This window comes from Leptinotarsa decemlineata, unplaced genomic scaffold, assembly GCF_025532065.1.
Source record: "Leptinotarsa decemlineata unplaced genomic scaffold, Ldec_3_MD MMD2_tig00001064_RagTag_RagTag, whole genome shotgun sequence".
Lineage (NCBI taxonomy): Eukaryota > Metazoa > Arthropoda > Insecta > Coleoptera > Chrysomelidae > Leptinotarsa > Leptinotarsa decemlineata.
The window spans coordinates 9104118-9127730 of record NW_027412558.1 but is presented as its reverse complement, the minus strand read 5'-3'; the positions used below and the strand labels follow the sequence as shown (position 1 = coordinate 9127730).

At 33.7% G+C, this 23613-nt stretch overlaps 1 protein-coding gene across 2 annotated transcripts in view; it reads left to right on the top strand.

Annotated features, from left to right (window-relative positions):
- The window catches only part of EcR (Ecdysone receptor), a 494390-nt gene that overhangs the window by 95562 nt on the left and 375215 nt on the right, over window positions 1-23613 (top strand). The window lies entirely within an intron of this gene.

The window sequence follows — 23613 nt, the reverse complement described above, 5'->3', positions numbered from 1 at the left end:
CATTGCATCCGTGCAGAGCCGTGGCGCTTTATGCCCTCATTCGCATAAAAAGAGAAATTTTTGACAATCGTTCTGGAAGTGTCCACTTTTCGGACGCGTTTTCTATGATAAAAAAGCATTTTTTTTAGTCCGGGAAGTATGAACTTCCCGTACTAGGCCTGGAAGAATCATATCGTTGTTATCAGCTATAATATCCCAAGGACATTGATAACTAACGAAATAATTTTATCAGTTTTCGAAAGCACGTTATTTGGTAACATCCCGACGCCGAAGGCGGAGGGATGTTACCTAAAATAACGTGCTTGAGGAAGTTGTGATAAAATTATGAGTTATTTATCAATGTTCGAGGGATATTCGGTGAGAAAATTTTTTGCAATTAGAACAAAATTATTTATTGAACACAGTTATTAAAAGAACAATTCGTATAATGATATTCCGTTGATCTTGCTGTATTTGCCCATAAATATTTTCCAAGTGTATTTTTTACTATTGACAGTATTTTTTGGTGTATTTTCTTCAATGATTTTGTCAATTGCCGCATCATTTTGAACACCAAAGCGAGGAAGTGACATTTTCGAAATAAATTGAATTACTGAAATGTCAAACAACTTTATTGTGTTGGTTGCTTAGCAATGTCATGACATAAGTGATAACTACCCGTGAAAACTATCCATGGGTAGTTATCAGTGTAATGATGGTTTCATTGGTTATTTCGACACACATGACTAGAAATAGACAAATTTGATAGGATAATTTTTTGGCAAAAAATTTTCATTGTAAATTTGGAAATCTTGGTAGCTCTTGATAAATGCAGTCGATCATTACCATATCAGCGAGATAACGACTGAAAGCTATTTGACATGAAATCAGTTGACAGTTTGATTTTTGAAAGTCTGCATGATTTTTATTCGCTATTATCGCAATAAATTATGTAAATCGGGCAGCAATAGTGAGTTTGATAAGTATCCATTGATTTACTGAAATGTGTTCCGGTAAGATGAATGTTTCTGCGATGAGAAAGGTAGTGTTTTCACTTTCTTATCAAACTTTCTTATTAGTCAGTGGGCTAATGCTTGAATACAGGCAGTAAACAAATCTAAAGAAATGAACTTTGAATGTTCAAGCCCGTCTCGGATATACCTACACAGTAGGTTGTATGGACTGACGCCTATCAGAAAACAACTACTTCACCACGAACGACGTTGGTTTATAATAATAATATATTTATTGCCATGGGTTTCCTATGAAACATCAGCAACGTCAAATACAAAATTACAATTTACAAACACACATATAAATAAATGAGTAAATACTTAAAATGACATCAAAATTACAAGTGAAATGTAAAAATATATATCATCACTCAGAGTACGTTCATTTGTCGCTGTTACAAAAATAGAAGAAAGTATGCATATACAACTCATACATTACACTTTACAGACATTGTAAAATTCGTCAAGTGAATATAGGGGATTTTCAGTCAGATAGTCCTTCAGAGTTCGTTTGAAGATACTCATGGTATTGATTTCTTTGAAATGTGGAAGCAGTGCATTATATATTTGTGCAGGTATTTTTTAGCGAATATTGCAATATTATATTGTATAGTATAGGCACAATGAACAGTCATAATTCCTAAATTAGAAAATAATTGTCTGCAAGAGGTATCATTTTTCAGGTTAAGTATAGTTCTTAACATTTTGATATTGTTAATACTTATGTGATCCCTGAGGTATCTTATGACACAATAAGCTGACGTTAATATACTCATTACTGCTTTTACCTGATCAGTCCAACGCAGGCGTCAGTGCAGGAAAATTTCCTGCATATACAATTGGCAATACAACTGAAAGAGCCAATTGCACTTGCAGGAAATTTTCTGTGAAGATTCCTGCACTGACGTCTATCGGATATAATCTAACGCCGTTCGTGGTATTAGCCAGTGGAGTAGTTGTTTTCTGAACGGCGTCAGTCCATTCAACCTACTGTGTAGATATATCCGAGACAGGCTTGAACATTTAAAGTTTATTTCTTTAGATTCATCTTATCAAACGTTCAATCATTTCTAGTGCAGTCATCAAGAGTGATACGAACAAATAAGTGTCAAAGAAGGTGAGACAGATGGAATTAATATTTTGCGAGTTTTCACTATTTAAGAAACGGTAACATAATTACATTATAGTCAGTGGTTGAATCATTGTTATTTTATTCTTTTATAGACCTTTTTCAATTTTTCCGTGCTTTAAATCACAATAAAAAATTCCAAATGCAGCAATCATTATATTAAACCTCCGTTCGTGCATTAATATAGTTGTCCTTCGCGAACAAATAAACGTCATGACTAATAAACCATAATCTTGCGTAAATCCAAAGTGAGCGAAAACAAATTTGTTTATTCCAGAAAGATGATTTTTCAGGTTAATTGGTCGAATCGAAATTACTGGCACCTGATATTTAGAGAATATCTGAATTACCTAGCCCAAGAATAATATTATTCGTTTCGAATGTTTTTCGCAAATGATGAAACAGTGAAATGGAATAATTCGTCAAAGTCCTATGTATCAACAGGTGAAACTATGATCACAGTTTAAAGTGAAGTGAAAAATTAAAAAAATATTTTTTGAAATTAGATTCTGACTAACGGCATTGATCACTGACCGGAAAAATCTAAAACCCTTCTCAATTCATTAGCTGATAACATTTCTTTAGGGTGAATGGCCTGATCCGTCATTTGATGAAAATTAATAACATTACCTATCCATGATATTTAATACACTATATATATATATATATATATATATATATATATATATATATATATATATATATATATATATATATAGTGTATTTGGCTTGACATTGGATTCGAGGCATTTCTTGTTGAAGTATATTTTGGCGTCTGTCTTGATGATCTGGTTGTTGAGTTTCTGAAATTCGTTCAGTAGTTCACCAAAACATTATACGAAACAGCAGATAATTAATAGAAGATATAAAGCTTCAAATCCTTTTTGTAGAATTTAATATTGAAATAGTAGTTGCGTTACCTTGTGGGGTGGATATCATTTTGATTGATGCAACTAATTTTTCTTTATTTTGAGTATTTCAATATTAAATTCTACAAAAAGGATTTGAAGCTTTATATCTTCTATTAATTATCTGCTGTTTCGTATAATGTTTTGGTGAACTACTGAACGAATTCCAGAAACTCAACAACCAGATCATCAAGACAGACGCCAAAATATACTTCAACAAGAAATGCCTCGAATCCAATGTCAAGCCAAACTACACCAAAATACAGATAAAAAACAATAGTACCAGCGCAAAGAAAGCAATAGAAAAAGCCCAAACTACATGGATCCAAAACGAAATACAAGAAACATACAAGAAGAAGAATATCCTCACCAAAAAATTATACGAAACAGCAGATAATTAATAGAAGATATAAAGCTTCAAATCCTTTTTGTAGAATTTAATATTGATATATATCTATATATATATATATATATATATATATATATATATATATATATATATATATATATATATATATATATATATATACACTTCACTAACTTTCTAACTTTCTTCGAAAGCTTCTGATAATTCCTCTTCCATATTCTCTGTTTCACTATCACTGTATCACTGTCATCATTTAAATCAATAATGAATTTATTTCCATCATTAATATGGAAGTGTCCAACCTTCATATAGTATTTTTCAACTAAAATTACTTTTTTTAAACTTTTCTGCCAGTCTTATTCGGTAATATTAAATACTTATTCTTTAAATAGCTCTATTATAAATATCACTCTCAGTAATCAAAGTTTTTGTTTAAGAAATGCCCTTCACCTTTCAAGCATTCACACCGTAAATGTCTTTCAAGAAAAATATAATGGCACTATGCAATAAAAGGAAAATCCCATAAAACGATCTTCTTTGATTAGAAAACGTGATTTAAAAGATGTTATACAGACAATAAAATAAATCTTCAGAGGGATAGAACATCCATCTAAATATATAAGATGTTTTTCAGTAATTGTTAATACGAATATAAATTTCAAATGGCGTTTACTGCTGAGTGGAGTATTTTTCATTGGACTGAAAAATCAGAACCAGTATCTATTGTGCAATCCTAGGAATGCTGCAGTCATTTGCTTTCAGGTCTAGGTACTTGGTGAAATAGCTTCATGAAATTTTGAAAGAAATTCATTTTTTTGAGGGGAAAATATATTTTTCATCGAGGATAAATCGAACCCAAAAAAAATGCAAGATTTGTGAGATTTTCTTCCAGAAGACTGAGACAGAGTTTGCATTCGAAACGTTAAGAAAAAAAACCCACAAAGTCAATAAATCTCAATGAAAATGATCAAGAATCTCCATCTAATACATTATGAAATAGCTTCACAACATTCTTATTTATACCTCCATCAGACTCATCAACTGTGAGTCATGATATTTTTTGTGATAATTTTGTTCATCATTCGATTTTTGTAGTTCCATAAATGGCAGTTTAAAAAGGTTAACAGTTAGTATTAGAATGAAGATAGAACAACATTGACAAAAAGAGTTTTCATATTTGGCGGATTTTCATTTATTACTATCAAATTCACCCAGATTCAGAACAATACAAGTATAATAGTATTGAAAACTACCAAAAAATTATTGAAGATTGCGACAATAATTATGTTGGTCAAACTAAGCAGACTATCATAGCTCGCTACAAAAAACATGTTTCACATATTCGATTTCATAGACTGGGAAGTCTTATACCGTTCAACATGCCTAAGAGAAAGGTAATGATTATAGGTAGGAGGTATGTAACATAATTTTTGGAATAATAACAAAATAACTCAATGAGTTATACTAGAAATGAATTCAATGTCCCTCAGGTGATGATGTTTCATCCAGATCTAAATAAAAGCATCAACATAGTTGTTACATTCAATTTTAGTGATTTTCTGATAATGGTAACTGGGTTGGCGAAACGTGTAATTACTAACAGAATTTTTGTTCAGGTGTTGAGCCATTCTATTTAATGATTTCAATTCGCTTCATCAATCATTGTTCCCACGGTTTCAACGGTGATTGTGTCATTATTAAATAGAATTATTTTCACTTCCACATGATGTTTTTCTATTATTCAAGTAACTCCCAAACCAAAGAAGAGTTATTATGGTGTAATATACCAAATTGAACTTTTCTATTCCCTATACTAAATCAAAAATGTGTAAATCATCCAACAAAAACACATAGAGTTAGTATTTTTGAAACAGCTGTTTTTCATACATGAACGCTTCTTTTTTGCTAAAAATAATTCATCGCCTTTCTAAGTAGGTTGCGGGGTTGCTAAGGCCCAGAGTCTCTGAGAAATACTCACTTTTCATATCAAGAATACGAGATATATTCCATAAAGGTTGCTTTAATTTGATATAGGCAATACGACGCTAGGAGCTTTGAGAATATTTGAAAAAATGCATGTTACCTCTCCATGAAATCATTTAACGTCTGCTGTAACGGTCTGGCGTCGCGCCAATAATAATTGGTCTCATTACAATTTACCGACCGATCTGAATCTAATTGACATAGTGAGAATAATTGTTGAATCATCCGTTACTAGTGCAGAACGTGCAAGAGGAAAACTTCATAGATGGAAATGAGAAGACCTATAACCAATTGTTTGTAGTTGTCACGATAGTTTTAGAATTGAGTAAATTCAGTTTGTCAAAGTTATGATTGCTTTCGTAGTTTGTTCCAGACTTCAAAAGATAATTGACACCAGAAAGGAAAAAGCAATTGACATAAGAAAGAAAGATCAGTTGACACAACGAAGAAAGAGCAATCGACACAAGAAAATGAAGATAAATTGACACAAGAAAAAACGATTGACATAAGGGAGAAAGAGAAATTGACACAAGAACAGAAAGAGCAATCGATCAAGAAAGATCAATTGGTATAAGGAAGAAAAAGCAATTGACACAAGGGAAAGAAGAGTTGAAGGGGTTATATTTTTAGGAGTGATTACTTTTTGGGAGAGAAAGTTTTTGGCTTTCTACTACTCCATCTTGATACAATAAAACAAGGATGAGGGAGTCTTCCAAGGAAAGGAAGGAAGTAATCAATTTTAAGATAAGTAACTCTATAAATGGATTTGTAGATCATGCAAAAAAGTAATTTTCAGACACAAACTGAAAGAAAGTCCTCCTGAAACAGCTACTTTCATATAAACATTGAATTACACGAAAGAAAATATTCTTTAGAAACAAATACTTCTATATGAACAATGAATTATACAGAAGATACTTTTCTCTACTCAGTTTGTATTTTAAATATTCTTTGTGGAATAAAAATCAGATATCATTCACATGAGTTCTACTTTAAATGAATGGTAATAAATTGCACTTTCATGGAACACTATCATCCTCACTGGTATACACCGATGTTTCGCCTTAAGACCCTTCCCCCAAGGCTCTTCAATACCAAATTGGATAACATTATAGAAAATACACACAGTTCATTCATGAATTACGATTTTTTAATGTCACGGAATAAGCTTGATCTGCTTATGTCATCGATGACATCGTAATGTCATACATTCACCTATTTGATTTAATCCCAGCCAAAAGGAATCTTATTTGAATTGAAGGGGTTATATTTTTTAGGAGTGATTAATTTTTGGCTGGGATTAAATCGAAAAGGTGAATGAATGACATTACGATATCGTCGATGACATAAGCAGATCAAGCTTATTCCGTGACATTAAAAAATCGTGATTCATGAATGAACTGTGTGTATTTTCTATAATGTTATCCAATTTGGTACTGAAGAGCTTTGGGGCAAGTGTCTTAAGGCGAAACATCGGTGTATACCAGTGAGGGTGACAGTGTTCCATGTAAGTGCAATTTATTACCATTCATTTAAAGTAGAACTCATGTGAATGATATCTGATTTCTATTTCACAGCGAATGTTTGAAATACAAACTGAGTAGAGAAAAGTATCTTTTGTATAATTCAGTGTTCATATAGTTCTTGTTTCGAAAGAATTTTTTCTTTCGTGTAATTCAATATTTATATGAAAGTAGCTGTTTCAGGAGGACTTTCTTTCAGTTTGTGTCTAAAAGTTACTTCTTCGCATGATCTACACATCCATGTATAGAGTTACTTATTTTAAAATTGATTACTTCCTTCCTTTCCTTGGAAGATTCCCTCATCCTTGTTTTTTGTATCAAGATGGAGTAGTAGAAAGCCAAAAACTTTCTTTCCCAGAAAAGAAGAGCAATTGATACAAGAAAGAAAGTTCAATTGACACAAGAAAAAAAGAGCAAAAGAGGGTAATTGATACAAGAAAGAAAGAGCAATAGACACAAGAAAAAAAAAGAGCAATCGACACAAGTAAGAGTAATTGACACGAGAAAAAAAGAGAAATTGACACAAGAAAAAAGAAGAATTGATGAAAGAAATAGTAATTGAAACAAGGAAGAAAGAATAATTGACAGAAGAAAAAAGCAATTGACACGTGACAGAAAGAGCAATTGCACAAGAAAGGAAAGAGCAATTGACACAAAAAAGGAAAGAGCAATTGATACAAATAAGGGAAATTTGACACAAGAAAAAACAATTGACGAGGGACAAAGAGCAATGGACATAATGGCGTAACATTGCTTTCCTCTTTAAGATACTCCTTACCAGGTGAACCGGCTGCTTGATGTAACCACTTGGGAAGATTAGTACCATTGTATGAAGCCAATCATTCTAGTGCGTGTTGGTTGGTTTCCGTCGTTACTAAGGAGCAGAATTCTCGTCTCCTATGTACATCCCCTCCACTTCTGCTGGAATTAGTACAACCACACAGCATCTCCTCTCTAGAACTCCATATCCTTGACTTTCCAGTGCAGCACCTTCTTTGTCCCGTCACTGTGAATTCTCTACTTGACACATATATTTCCTTCAAAAAGTTGAGATGCTTTGTTTATACCATTTTTCACATTACGGGGATAGTTAATACTAGAGGACATCTGCCGAATTAGTTTGTGGGACCTCGTGATGCCTAAGACATCAAAATCCAACACATCTCGACCAGCTAGTCCGCCCGATTCCTATGATTATGCTACTTGCCATTATTGCGGGAAAATGTGGAATCCCATTGAAACCAGCAGGTACTTTTCGACAAATACACCATACTTGGTGAGCCAGCTTCAAATCGTAATCTTAGTTCTGGTTTGTTCTTATCTCCTTTATGATCCACATTTCCGGTCTTCAAATGTGTACATGTCGGTCGAGAAATTAATTTTTTTTTCGTGATTACAGGCTTTGCACTACTTCTTACAAAAATCAATGAAGAAGTCAGTTGCGGACTATGATTTGTTTATCGGGCTTTGGCGAAATATGCCTTGCATAGATCCAATCAATATATCATATATCCTAAGGGATCCATTCAACTGTAATGGGTTTCTTTAAAAAACTAACATGTATTCTCTGAAGAATTTTATTTATTATCCTTATTATATTTTTCGTAATGAATGGTAGAACTAAAACCTCTGGCGTAGAGTGAATCTGGTACAATTACTATTTACAAACATCTGAACTGCGACACTCAACCGAGTAAGCATCTTCAGGAGATGAGATTCTATTTTATTCATTCCTAATTCCCATCACTTATTCCTTTTTAGATCAGTTTGACTTCTGCAGCTGCTTCATTATTAGACATGATTACATTTCTGTTTATTTTCTCAGTAAATTCGATAGTGTATCGGTGTTTTTCATATTCATAATGGAATCCAACAACTCTATCAGTAATGCATAAATCATTCACTATTTATGAAAAACGTCATATGTATATTGGGGCAGGTCAAAGTGATAACCTACAAAACTTGTAATTATGAATGGAAATAATGCTTTGATTTTTACTAGTTGGTCAGAATATCGTATTTCGATATATTCGATTAGGAATTGTTGACATACATGGGGTTCCAACGAAAACTTGACCCCCCATTCAAGTCAGAAACGGACGTGTAATCGAAAATTCCAAAGAACTCGTTAATTTCAATTTCTATGGGCACTAATTCTGATATGGAAATCATACCCGAAACTTCACCCCCATGCGGTCAGCAACTACCTCCCCTATTTTTTTCAATGATATGGGGGTCGAGTGATACTTCATTTCGAAGGCTTTTTTGTCCCTCTATTACTTCTGTAATTTTTTTCGAAATTGGTTCATCCGTTATTGAGAAATTAAATGTTGAACGTTTTATTTAAGAAAAAACAGAAAATTCGCTGTCGCCCATTTCATTGAGGAAATCAACAAAAGTAATATCAGTGGCAACACAATCAATGGATAAAGTGTTGAAAATGACCTCCATCTAGTTCCATACAATAATACAGTTTACTTTCGAAAGCGTTCCTTACATTATTGAAGATGTCCAGAGTCAGAAATCGTCAATCCCGAACAATTATCTGTCGCGAATCTTCTAGATTTGTAGAATTTATTTAATTAGTAGAAAAAGTTTTGAAACGGAGACACCGTTAGTGGTAGTTTTTGTTGAATCTAGTAGTCGCAGAGCAAAAAGTAGATAGTTGGCCACTGTCACTTCTTCACGAATTATCATTCAGTGATGCTTGTTCACTGTGTTCCAACATGGTTTATTCTACTGAAGAAAGAATATAAATTGTTGCAACCTATTATCGAAATAATGAATATGCTCAAGATGCTGTAAGAATTTATAATACGTATCATCCAGACCACAACGTCCGCCATCAATACAGCCAACAACAGTTAATGGATAAGTTTCGAACTTCAGGTTCTGTTCACAACAGAAAACATGAAGTATCCCGTCCTGTCAGAAATGACGGAGTTGAAGTTGCAGTTTCAGGACAAGTGCAAATGGATAATCGACAATCTATCAGAAAGTAGAAAGAGCGTCTGATGTATCAGCTACTGGTGTTTTTTAAAGTAAGGCTAGTTCAGGAATTAAACGAAGATGATCCTGATCGTCGACTTCAGTTTTGTGAGGTGTTCAGCGAGAAATTGACCAATAACTGTAGCGTTACTGGAGCGATGTGAATCGTCATTTCGTGATGGAAACACATTCACAAACTCCACAAACTTCGAATGTCTGGGCCGGCATTTTTGGTAATCACATTGTTGGACCATTCTTCAGTGAAGGTAATCTCAATGGAGATCACATGATATTCGATTTCGGACGAACGTTTTCTAATGCGTTGGATGGGCAAAAGGGGTCCAGTGGAGTGGCCAGCTAGGTAACCTGATTTTACACCGATGGACTTCTTTCTGAGGGGACACCTGAAGTCGAAAGTGTAATCTACTAAGCCTACAAATCTAGAAGACGTGCAACAGAGAATTGTTCGAGAATGCCAATTGCTAACTCCGGACATCTTGAATAATGTAAGGAACTCTTCCGAGAGTAGACTGTATTATTGTATGGAACTAGGTGGAGGTCATTCTGAACAATTTATCCGTTGACTTTGTTTCCACTGATTTTTGTTGTTGATTTCCTCATTAAAATGAACGACAGCAAATTTTCTGTTGTTTCTCAAATGAAATGTTCAACATTTAACTCCACAATAACGAATGAACCAGTTTAAGAAAAAAATACAGAGGTAACTTCAAACCTAGATGTCGCCCACATCGTGGTTCTTCTGAAAAGTCTTTTTAAACGTTTTTTATTATTAGTGTACTTGTAAATCGAATTAATTCATGTATCTTACACTTCCATCTTTGTATTGAATTTCGTGTTGTATTAGACGTCACCCTCATTTTATTTTCCTGTTCGATACAGGCAACTTCAACAGTCTAAAAATAAACAACCTATAGACGAGCTATTCAGGTCGTGCCATCTGTATTCAACGAATGCACATTTAGAATCCTGAATTATTTCTACATGGTGCATTCAGGAACGGTGTATTTATTATTTCGTCGGAAAATATTTGTGTTTGAAACCTTGAAGGAAACGTTAAATCGATTCGTTGAGAAAGGAACTCAAACAAATAATTTCGAATGGATCACGATCGTAAGTCTGAAACAAATTTCAGAGTTAAATGCGTCCAATGCGAGTTAATATTGTTATTACTGTTGAAGTTTTCGGCAAGGAGGTTTATATATTATTGAATATATTTTTTAATTTGTTTTGAATTGACCGAACTCGCAATGCTGGTTATGGATTGAAAAATAGAAAAAGAACTGGGAAGATAGTAATAGTAATTTATTTTGTTATCAGTAATACTTCGAGACTAGTCTGGGAAAGAACACAAGAAGCTATCAGACCAGAATAGATCAACTCTATCATGGATGCCAGTATACTCAAAAATCAAAGACAACGAAACATTTGTTAGGTGTGTTCGACATAAATCATCAACTTCAGAATAGGTCTTGATCCATCTGTGGACGTACCAACATTTTTGGTATGGTACCAAACTGGAAAGTGGGTCAATGAAGAACATAAAGAGTATTTTTAAAATGAATCCGGGATTACAGTCAGTTAGAAGATACATGAATGGACAGCCTGATATGTCCTGAATGAAACCTATTTTCGAAAGAGAAATTAAAGAACGTCATATTACCTCAATCTCCACAATAGATAACACACTCAAAAAAATCATAAAAATTAGATTTCTGAACTCTTTCAATAAAAACAGCGTTATCTCACGGAAACAGTTTGGCTTCAAAAAAAGATGCTCAACCGAAGGCGCTAATATGTGCTTTAACAACAAGTATACGAGGTCTTTTCAAAAACTAAGATGAAGGTTCAAATTTCGCGGTCTGTATACATTCGATTGCGATTGCTGTATTTCTCGATATTGAAGGAGCATTTGACAATGCAGTACCTAAATCTATAGGATCATCTTTGGCTAGGAAAGGTATAGAATCGACCATAACTCTGAATCTATGCCATGTTCAAGACGAGGCCATCAGGTTCAGGGTCACTAGAGGCTGCCCTCAAGGATAGTCTGCTTGATGCCCTCGACAGAAGAAGAGTAGATCTGCAAGCTTATGTCATATTGGCAAGGTCCACGTCTGGAAGGGTAACTTGTAATATTTTCCAAAGCACGACGGCCGTTGTTCACACTTGGTGCCTGAGGGAGCAGATGTCTGTCAACCCCAGCAAAACTGTGATAATCCCCCCACCAGGAGGATTCACCATTGAGAGAAAGTGGCAATATAACGTCACTTTCTCTCAATGGTGAATTCATTCCATTTGGAACGGAGGTGAAATATCTTGCCATGGTCCTTGATGAAAAAAAGTCACCTGGAACGCTCATTCGGAAAAAGTTTTACACAAAGCCAGACTGTCCCTATGGACATGTCGAAGGATTTGTGATAAAACTTGGGGTTTAGGTCCCAAACAAATGTATTGGATTCATGTGATGATTGTCAGACCAATGATCACATATGGTGCAATTGCCTGGTGGCCGAAGGCTTTACAGAAAACGGCCCAGGCGAAGCTCTCTGGCTTACAGAGACAGACTTGTCTGGCCATCAGTGGTGCCATCAGAACCACACCGTCAGCGGCCATCTAGACCTTTCTCCTCTCCACATTTTTCTAGAGAGAGAGGCTAGATGGACTGCATATACACTTGTGCACATCCTCAATTGCACAAATCAATATAATGCAGAGTGCAACAGTCTGTTGGTTGACACTGGAAGTCACAGCATTCTGGAAATAACCTCTGACTTTATGCATCCAATAGTCAACTACGAACAGTAGAGAGAACTGGATCCTCCGGGAGAAAGAAATATTAATAGCAGATAGTTGTTGGTTCACAGATGGATCAAAAACATCTTTCGGTTCTGGTGCAGGTGTTTTCAGTGGCAGACCCAGGACAGATATATCAACCTGCCTAGGATCGTATGCGATCGTATTTCAAACGAATAATCACGCTATTGAATTGTATGCGGGGAGATTAGAAAAATCCAACCTCATATACAAGTCAATAAAAATATTCTCGGACAGTCAAGCGGCCATACTGGCCTGGAAGGCAATGAGGCTGCTGATTCCCTTGCAGAGGAGGGTGCTGCAAGCAGCTTCATCGGACCAGAACCTGTCATCGATATCGCTTTAGGCTTTGCCAAACAAACATTGAACATCTGGATGGCAAGAAGATTCATGGAATTCTCGCAGAATCTTCCAGGATTGGCTCACTCCAAAGCGTTTATTCACCCTTCGAAGCTTGATATCAAACAATTGTTGGACTACGGTAGTGATGTACTACGACGTCTAACAGGCCTTACACGTCACTGTCATTTGAATCATCATATGCAGAGACTCGGAGTGTCGGAACACAGTGTGTGTCGCCTCTGTTTGGAAAATGATGAAACAGCAGGTCACATATTTTGTGCCTGCCCCGCTGGGGACCCAATCAGATTTTTAGAGTTCGGCAGAGCCTTACTCTTATCATTTGAAAGACCACTCAGCATACAAACTAATCGGCTTCGTTAAGAAGTTGGATTTATTTGGTCGAGTGTGAATAGGTGTGAGCCACAATAAACCTTTGCGGGTTGCGGTTGAGGGTCGAATAGATCCACTCACTTTGGACCTAGTCCGATTCGATTAGCAATTATTTTACTTTTCATGAACATATGTTCATAGTTTCACAGAAATTGAGCGCTCAAAAACACAATGGCATACGGTGATTCTACTATGAGGCAGAAAAATGTTTACAAGTGGTACAAGCTTCCCACAGGAGTACGAGAAGATGAAAATGTTCAGAAAGTGAAGGAAATTGTTATGGAGAGTCGGCTAATCACCTCATTTTCGAAACAGACGTCATATTAAGCAATAGACTCTAAAATACCAACACTATTTATCTTCATAGACTCATCAAAGGGCGTCGATACTGCTCTATATTTTCTATTGAAAAAATCTTTAACATAGTTGGAAGTAGAATACATGATTTAATTCAAAGTTATTTGAGTTATAGACAACAGCAAGATTAATTAAATAGTAGTATCAGCTGGAAAATAATATAAGATTTGGTGCTCCTCAAAGAATGGTTCTGGGGTCTCTTTGCATATGTTGGATAGCATGTTGGATTTTAAAATGAAAGGTTGCCATATCAGTTTCACTGACGATATTGCTATATTTTCACCACGACGCGCGTTTCATCTAACAAGTTTGCGTCTTCAGGCCAACTTGATTGATGAAACGTTTATAGAGAAGTGTTTTGCATTTCTGGTGATTTCGAAAAGTGTTTGTTTTGAAAAACCCTCTTTGTTCATCATTCATATCAACAGTCATTATATTCAAATACATATTATATTTATTTAAAACGATATGATACATGATTCATGTTCATAATTGTTTGTTTACATAAACTTGTCTGCTCTTTTATTTGTAAAAATAATGTTATTACAATTACTATATATTTCAGCATCTATTTTTCTTTTCTTATAATTTCTGTTTATTTTCAGGTGAGCAACTTGTTTTCCCAATCCAATTGCAAAAAGAAGAATGGTAAGTGGAGTTTGACTTGTTCAAAGGCGTCTTATTATTCTCAAACGTTCAGACCTTTGTAATTGGAGTTTCTTAATTTGCACTTTATTAAGGCGAGCGCTTTTCTCAAATTAGCTTGTTAAAATTGGAAATTCGCTCGGAAATAATGTGTTATTTGCCATTTATATTTTCCGACGACAGGGTAGATTGATTACTCTAGAGGCACGAAGAATATTATGCTGGAAAAACTTATCACTCAATTAATTTTTTGTTTATGTATTATTTCCAGTTCGTCATATAATCCAAGAAAGATTGGTTATTAAGTTGTTTGCTTCTGGTTTGAGATTTCTCAAGTGAAAATGTAATAAAAATCTGTAGATTTTTTCGAACATCCTTCTATATTTTGAAATTTTGAAAAATATTGCTTACAATAATGACTCATATTTGTGTTTGTTTAATAATGTTTAATAATCAACGTGAATTAGCGAACTAAACAAGGAAACTACCAAGTAATTTGATTGGAGATTTATTCATTAGGTGCTGACTTCCAATCATACCATTTGACATAGCCCAAATAAGTATTCAAATATAAAAAAGGGGTAACGTTTTTATCCTAAGAATCCTTCATACAGGGGATTCAGAGACATATAACACCTTCCCCTTTAAATTAGAAGTCATGAAAAAATAAATATTCTTAGAAAATTAATAACTAACTTATAACTAGACGGTCAGGACACTTTCACTGTCCTTACCACTATTATTTACACTATAATTTTTTTCTATCTTTACAATATTTACATCTAAATGTGAGCGAGGTATTATATTGATTACGTCACCATCGATCGCCCCTGATTCATTTTCTCTTGAGTAGATCGAGATGTCGTTTCCAAATAAGTCCCTGGAGTAATATTTTCAAAAGTTCAACTGTCGATCGCCTCCAATGTTCAAAGTATTTCTCAAAAAAGCACCCGTCAATTTTTTTTTCACCACTTATAAAACCACTTGACAGCTGCAGAGAAAAAATGAGGCCGAATCTTGTTCGGCGGACGACGTCGAAGTTTGACTTTGCAACTGACCGCCTTAGGGAGCCTCGTTCATCTTTGATATTCGTGGATTGAATCTTCTGTCGATTTCATAGATGGCGTTTTTGTGAGGGGAGATGTCATCGTATTTTTTTTCTTAGGCTTGTTTTTCAAGAATATAGTCATGCCCAGCAACGGATTCCTGGTTCAGCCTAGTGTCACTGATGAGACACATGATGGGTCGAAACAGTGTTGTTCAGTATCATGAAGAATTTGTTATTGGGCTCTGGTTTCAATGGTTATAATTATTTTATTATTATTGTACTATTTATTGTACTAATAATGTATATAATGACATATTATGAACACATTTTTGAAACATCAAAAAATTTATAAAAATTGTTAAAGGAGGGCTTTTTTTCAAAAAATAGTCACTCCTGATAATATTTAAATTCAAAGAAGATTCCTTTTGGCTGGGATTCAATCAAATAAGTGAATGGCTGTCATTACGATGTCATCGATTACATAGGTAGATCAAACTTATTCCGTGACATAAAAATCATAATTCATGAATGGAATTGTGTGTTTTTTCTTAAAATGTTTTCTAAATTAGTACTGAAGAGCCCTAAGGCAAGTGTCTTACGGCGAAACATCGATGTCTATCAGTGAGGATGACAGTATTCCATGTAAGGGAAATTTTTGCCTTTCATTCAATATATTATGTATGAATCCTGTGAATGATATGTGATTCAATTCCATAACAAATGTTTGGAATACAAACTGAGTAGAGAAAAGTGTTTTTGAATGATTTAGTGTTCATATAAAGTATTTGTTTCGAAAGAATTTTTCTTTCATATAATTCAATGTTTACATTATTTTGTATCAAGATGGAGTTGAAAAAAGCCAAAAACTTTCTTTCCCAAAAATTAGTCACTCCTAAAAATATAACCCTTTCAATATAAAAGAAAAGTTTATCAACTCATCAAATGGACATGTAAAGAACTAATTATCAATTATTAATGATTATCAATTCAATTGAATTTGGTGTTTCAGTGAATTTTTAGAGTCCTTAAATCTATAAATTCCCAAGCATCCCAAAAGATTAAATTTCGATTGTTCTCTTCCGGAAGTAATACGTCATAGTCGTTCGTGGTTGAACTTATGCATCTCTGCCAGAAGATGATTTGCAAATGTGGAATTGGTCTTTCCATTCAAGAATCTACCTTGATGTTCTTTCTTTGGAAAAAAGTTGTCCCCGTTTGCCGAATGCAAATGTTTGAGCAAGAACCACAAGTCAACTTATATACTCCTGATACATCCGACAATAAAGTTTGGTCCTCATTGTTTTTGATGCATTTTCATAGTTTATGGGAAAAAAAGTCGATAATATCTACCTGTCAAGGAATTATGTATGACAATGTATGTATTAGATGGTTTTTGTAGATTCAGTTGCTGTAATATTCATATGTCACAATACATGATTGATTGCTGGATTGGAGTTTCCCTAACGACTCAGTCATTATTTTATTCTGACGTTTCATATTTGTGTCTTCACAATTATTTTTTATCCAAACGTAAGTAAATTCACAAATAATCTTTCGATGAATTTCATTCGAAAATGTTTTCTTGTAGGACAGCATGCTTCCGAAGCTGAATCTTTCTAAAAATAAACCTCCTAGTTATGCCTCTCCAGTAAACGCCGAATCAAGACCAATGAAGTTTCCTTATACTTTCTCCGCAAAGATTGCGCAGTTTCCATATAGGTTTCACTTCGAAAATAACTGGCTGTTTAGGTACTACGTTTTTGGGGTCATTGCTTCTCTTCCATTTTTTATATATTGCGGAAAGATAGGTGAGTAGAAATTCAAATTCAGTCTGATCCAGTCAGATGAACTTGACATAACCATTATTACCTGCTAGCTTGAGGTTGATAACTGAACGTGTCCTTCATCCTCACGTTTTCTTTTTTTGCTCATTATCTCACTATATAATATATATAAGCTATGGATACAGAGCATGAATGTTTACTTTGATGCTTTGTGTCATCTAATAACTGACGACTTCAAAGTCGTCAATGCGTGCCTCTGTGTACCTATTCATATCTAACATCTTGTAAAAGAAATGTTATGATCTTGTGACCATAATGAATTTTATACAGAATGAGCAAAACCAAATCTACATCTATTACTGGTCTATGTAGATGCTGATTTCAAAAAATTTCAATTGACCACCAAAATTGTTGACTGTCTGTTGTTGATTCCTAGGCTTCTCTACTGTTCAACAATCTCCTTGAAATTTGCTTTAATCTGTCTCTGAATCAGACCTTCCTGTATAAGTCAAAGACTTTGAGTTTTATGGTGTTCAACCTTTGAAACGAGATGAAAACATTTTGAATTGACTTATCGAGAGAATCATTACATCATCAACCATAACGTCATACCATGAAGAAAGGTCTTTGTTTTCTACTGATCCATCTTCATACAAAAATGTTGGGAATCTTACAAAGGATCGACTAAAGCAATCAATTTCAAAATTAACTCTTTACGAAGATATGTAGATCATCCATAGACATTACTTTCAGATTAAAAGAAAGAAAAATCCTTCTCGAAACAACTATTTTCATATAAACATTGAGCTACAAAGAAAGTACTTTGGAAATAACTATTTCTATGTAAAGATTGATTTGTTCACAAAAACTTATCTCTTCTAAAAATATACCCATTTCAATTTATCCTACCAGGGTACTTTGAATACTTCTTCACAAGCTTTTATAATAGACGAATTAAATGTGGGCATCATTTTTGAGATCTTCCAGTTACCACCTTGTGTTTAATCAACATTGGATTATACCGTTTACGAGTATATAAGAAGTATTTCCAAAATTATTCAACCCTTAAATACTACATTACTATGCCAAGCATCATGAATTGAATGTTGTCGGAACTATTTCTGCTGTCAAGTCTGTAATAGTTTCTTCATCTACGATTCTTCTGTAGAACAACTCATATTGGATCCTCATCCAATCTTTCTGATGCAAAACAGGGAAATTCGAAAAATTATTACTGTCAAATATGACCAAATGGTCATGGTAAAAAGAGGAAGAGTTACCTCCACGACATCTTACCATCATTTCAAGGAAGATTGACAACACACAGATGATTTTTCCAGCAATGGATTCACCAAAAGAATGACCTGGAAGATATCAATGTTCAGGATAATTATCTGTGAAAGGTGGCACGGTGATTAGATAGTCACGTTGGTGCCATACATATACAGAAAAATATTGAACAGGAGATGATGAATCATCTGGAAGAGAGGATATTTCGTCAGCTTTCATCAGACGAATCATGGTTGGTCGAAAGACAAACTGGGTTAACTAGGACCGCCAGAAATATTACAGAAGGTCATATTCTTAGAACTTTCCGAAATAATAGGAAAATTTATTATTCGGTTTTAAAAGCTCTCTAAATTATCTAAAAGGGTAGACCAATTTTTGAAAGTTAAGCAGCAATGGAGAGGAATTAGAAAAACTTTCTCGATGGGAAATGTCTCGCCTCCACTTGCGAACAAATTGGTCCGTCTTACAAATTTGAAATAGATAGATTTTTATTCAGGTCGATATCAGTATTACAAAGTTAATATTTTTGCGATAAGTTCTATTCTTAACAGTTTTGTCTTGTGATATGTATTTGTTTTTTTTATGACCCATTCTGTATTGTAATTCAGGAAGTTGACAATGAATATTTAATAGAGAGACAGACCAAGAATCTGACATTTATGAAAGACGACATAACCATCACTCTAGTTCTCTTTCGATTTGAGGTTAAAGTGATTTCTTGACGAATAGTTTTTGACTCTAAAAATGCAAGTTATCGATTAACAATGTATTGTTTTTTTACACGCTTTATATTAGCTTCACCTGTATGTATGTATGTTTGTATGTGTGTTTGTTTGTAACTCTCAAGCTTGATCTATTCGCGGGCAGATAACGATATAAGTAACTTCCTTGATATTTGAATTTCACTAGTTCGGACTTCCATTGTCTACTATATAAAATGATTTGAAATCCCTGAAACAACTAAAAAAAATTATTAAAAATGAATATCTGAAAATAACAATTATATTAAGCAAAATAAACCTGAAATGAAATAATAGTGAAATAAACTACAAGTAAAAATAGAACAATTGAATAAATAAAAACAAAATAAAAATAAAGGAATGTCATCACCCGAAGACGATTGTAGATACTAACAATCGAAACGTCGTGAACTAACGTGATCTCTACACTTTTCATTTTTATTTTCTTTTTTCATTCCTTTATTTTTATTTTGTTTTCATTTATTCAATTGTTCTATTTTTACTTGTAGTTTATTTCACTATTATTTCATTTCAGGTTTATTTTGCTTAATATAATTGTTATTTCTATAATTTGTTATATAATTTTAAGACCGAACTGGTGAAATTCATCATGAAACATTGTCAATCACCTCATTGATATTTCTTGATCTATTCGCGGGCAGATGGCGCTGTAAGTAATCTCCTTGATAGGTTGTTCAAAAGAAAATAAAAATAAAAAATGGATTTTAAGAATCATAACTTTTAGCGAAATTTTGTACTACAGAGGAAATATTTAGATATTTAAATATTTCCAATGATTTCCCGTGATTTAGTACCGATAAAAGTTCTGAACGAAACGAAAGATACCTTTTAAAATCTAATTCGATTATTTGAAATCAAACCAGAATATGTATTTCAACAATGAAAACGTTATCGTAAAATGTACACCTGTATAAATATAGTTCAAAAAACTAAAAAACACGCTTTTATAGCATATGAAACTAAATAGTAAAAAAAATATAGTTTAAAAAAACGCTTTTAAAGAACATCGAACTAAAAAGTTAAAAATGTTTTTCTGAATAAGCTCAAAACAATAACGATCGAAAAATACTAGTATTATTGTGAAAAAAGCGTGAGCGCTAGATATACAAAAAATATGGCACAAAACTTATTTAAAAAAAAATATTTCTAACTTTTTAGTTCGATGTTCTTTAGAAGCGTGTTTTTTAGTTTTTTTTAAACTATGTTTATTTTTCAGTAATGAAGATAATGATTGTCACGGATATATCTGTGCAATAAATCCAACCTGTATAAAGGTTTCAGAACAACAATCCTCTGTAGATATTAGGAGACTACAAAAATAATGACTTCGAGTTCTCTTCATGATCTAATGACTAATTAACTAATTAAAGAGCGATTGTTTTGATTGAAATTTATTCCGCTAATCCTCGAAGGTCCCTCATTATTTACGTCTTTGTTGCACTAAAAATATCTCGCAAGGTCAGACACAAGCTATTTTTCATTTTGAAAGTGAATTCTTTTTTTTTCAAACCAATCAATGAGTGTCACTCTTTTGAATGTGTTAATATGTGGGCCGAATGTATGAATCAACACATCACGATCGGTAAACATGTTTTTGGCGGACGACTTATGATTTATTATTGGTGCTTTCAGCAAATTCTCCTGCAAATAAGGCGAAGTGGGCAGAAATTCGTCGTCAAGAAGAGGAAGAGTATAAACACAAGTTCGATTGAAAATGGATTGGTATATAGTTCGTTTACCAATATCGAAAGTAGCAATAAACCGTAATAATTCAAAATTGTTCCAGTAAGATATAGGTAGTAAATGTGTCCATGCTAAGAAAAATGAGAATAAAAAAAAGAACTTTGTAGTTATCATTTATGAGAGTAATATATTAATTTCAGTTCACAAAATTTTTGTTCATCAGTTCATCAGAATGGTTTTATCTGACCAGTTCCCATTGGCATAATAATAAGATAGAATGAGGTCGATTTTCATTACACATACTTATTTGTTTAAACTAAAAATAAATACGAAAATGAACAAAAAACTTTTGTGCAAGTATGTAAATGAACAAAAATGAATTGGAAATTCGTACTAACAACATAATCTTCATTGTTCGACCTGCTATCCAAACAAAATAGTCTTTTTTATTAACAATCACGACAAATTAAAGCTGCTTTATCTTGTTTTGTGAGTCCATTGTCATCTTCAAACAAACGGCACATCATTTTTGTTGTCAAGGCATGCTTTACAATACCACGATTCATTTATTGTCTTCAATATCATTTGTTTCACATCTTGCTCTTTCCCTCAGTATATCCTGCTTTTTTTCAATTACCAATTTTTTTCGTAGTGTCTTAGTACGTCTTTTCTAACTTTTCATGTCCTCCTTAGCTTTTCTATTCATATCTGAATACTCGTATACCTCATGTATAGTCTCTCTGATCTTGTTTATTTTCTAGTCTTAACTGTCCTTATTTTTGCTTTTTTTACTTTTTTGTATCTGATTTATCACAGCCTCGTCGGTACCTGTTTTTCACCTGTGTTTAGAAAAAAAAAATACCTCTAATTTGGTATCACTGAATATATAGACATGACCATATCAAAATGAGAAACCATTTTCCAGTGGTAACATTTAGATTACAATTTCCTTTTCTTAGATATTCGATTTTCGGATACTCCTACTTGGGGTGAAATTTTTCAAACATTTTCTTGATTTTCCCTCAGTTCATTTATATCTTCTGGAATATTTTTTCCGGCATATGTTTTCTGTTGAGTTGCTAGGAGCAAACTCTGTATCTGGAGTAGCATTAAAGTTGAAAAGTTATATATTCTTGGTCAAAAACATGATTCGATGTCCAATGCAATAGTGATTTACTTAAGAAGTCCCAAAAATACTGTTTTTGGGGGTGTTACTTCCACTATTTTTTCGGCAACCGTGTAGCAACCGTAACTTCCCAGACGGTTCCTTTCCCCCCAAGTGAGAATGGCTTGATGCTTTCTGTAATGTATTATTGAATAGGATACGCCACTGTTTTTGGTTTGATATATTTTATATTTTGTTTTTATGCGTTTACAAAAAGATCGAGGAGTTGTTTTTTTTTTGACAAACTGGTCTGAAAGGTCATTATAATATTATTCCAAGTGTGTATCTGTATGAGTAATATTCCTTGATGAATAAACCTCATTCGGGAAATGAATAGTTTTCTTTTTCCTCGAACGTACATACCACTTTCCAAAATAATCGGTTACAATATGCTTGTTGAACTTTTGTGACGTTGCTTGAGCTCACTTTGGTGATATTTCGGAACGTATCTTCGAGAAAACGTTCAACTAATAACAACCAGTCAAGCATTTTCCCTGTCAGAAATTATGAAGAATATTGTTCTGTTCTGAGTGAATAATCAATCAACTTGAGCTGCCCTGATGATTCAATACACCAGTTTTATTACTTGTTCTTAGGTCAACGCGATTCTCCTCTCAAACTCTTGTTCTTCATCTATAAATTCATTTTCACAACGACTTAGAGTCCCAATGACCTTTCCTGCACTAGCACTATCTCTCACGTGCGTTCCGTCAACACAGATCGTATCTTCAGGAGGTGCCTGAAACTAAATTTTACAACTGAGTTAGAGTCTTTTAGATACATCTGAATGAACTATCATCTTTTGGTAATGAGAGTGTATTAGTGCTTGTTAGTTCCTTGTATTATGTTAGTTTCTCGTATTATATTCATTCATATTCATAATTGATGTCAACGGTCTCTTTAGAATGTGAGTTTCGTCAAGTACTAGTCGCAATAATTCCAAGCATTTCCCATTTATTTTGTGGTCGTTCTCAAAGGTATGTTGAGCGAGATTAAATTTTTCTGGTCTAAAATGCTGTATATGTGAAAGGTTTTCCTCGAAACACGTTGTTATAATCAGCTGAGTTTGACCAACGTACTTTCAGTTGGAATCCCCACAGCTTATTTTTCAAATCCGAGTTTTTCGTTCGTTGAAATTCTCGAGCAGTTTTGAAAGCCATTTTCATGTTTGATTTCCCAAGACTTTGGACCAATTCATTAGTGTATATTGACTCATATGGAGAAATTTTGAAATTAGAGTAGTAGTCTTTCTGAAAATTCAAGGATTTATTTTCAGCAACATGACAGAGCCGATATACGTCAAATGTTGCTGTGGAAATAATGTTTTTGATAGATCCATTTTACGACAGGGATTCCATTCTATCTATCAATGACTTGCTATATTAAATTGGTTATAAGATTGACTTGAAAGCATTAATAATAT